The following is a 442-nucleotide window of genomic DNA, read 5'->3' as shown; positions in this document are numbered from 1 at the left end:
TTAATTCCCTTTCACCCATTCCTCTTCTACCTCTCCTTCTCTTCCTTTTTTCCTCCTCTTCTTTTCTCCCTAGGAATCCCCACTCTCCCCTGAACATCACCTCTCTTCTCCCTACCTTCCGCTTTCGCCCCCTCTCCCTCCCTTCCTCTCTTCTCCCCCTCCCCTCTCTTCCCTCCGTTCTTCTCCCCCCACTCCCGGGAAAAAAATCCCCCATCTTTTCCCCCAATAACGAAAAAAATCCCTCCTTTTCCCCCAATCCCGAAAAAATTACCTACTTCTTCCCCCAGTCCCGAAAGAAATCCCTCCTTTTCCCCCCATCTTTTCCCCCACCTCGCCAACATCAGCGCGAACAAAACACGGCGGGAATCTGTGTATGTGTCTGTCGCGAGGTAGACACAGCAAGGCGAGTTAGGGCGGAAAATACGTCAGCAGGGTGGGAATG

The sequence above is a fragment of the Penaeus monodon genome, chromosome 28 (genome assembly GCF_015228065.2).
Source record: "Penaeus monodon isolate SGIC_2016 chromosome 28, NSTDA_Pmon_1, whole genome shotgun sequence".
Classification (NCBI taxonomy): domain Eukaryota; kingdom Metazoa; phylum Arthropoda; class Malacostraca; order Decapoda; family Penaeidae; genus Penaeus; species Penaeus monodon.
The sequence above is the reverse complement of the archived record's forward strand: the minus strand, read 5'-3'. Positions refer to the sequence as shown.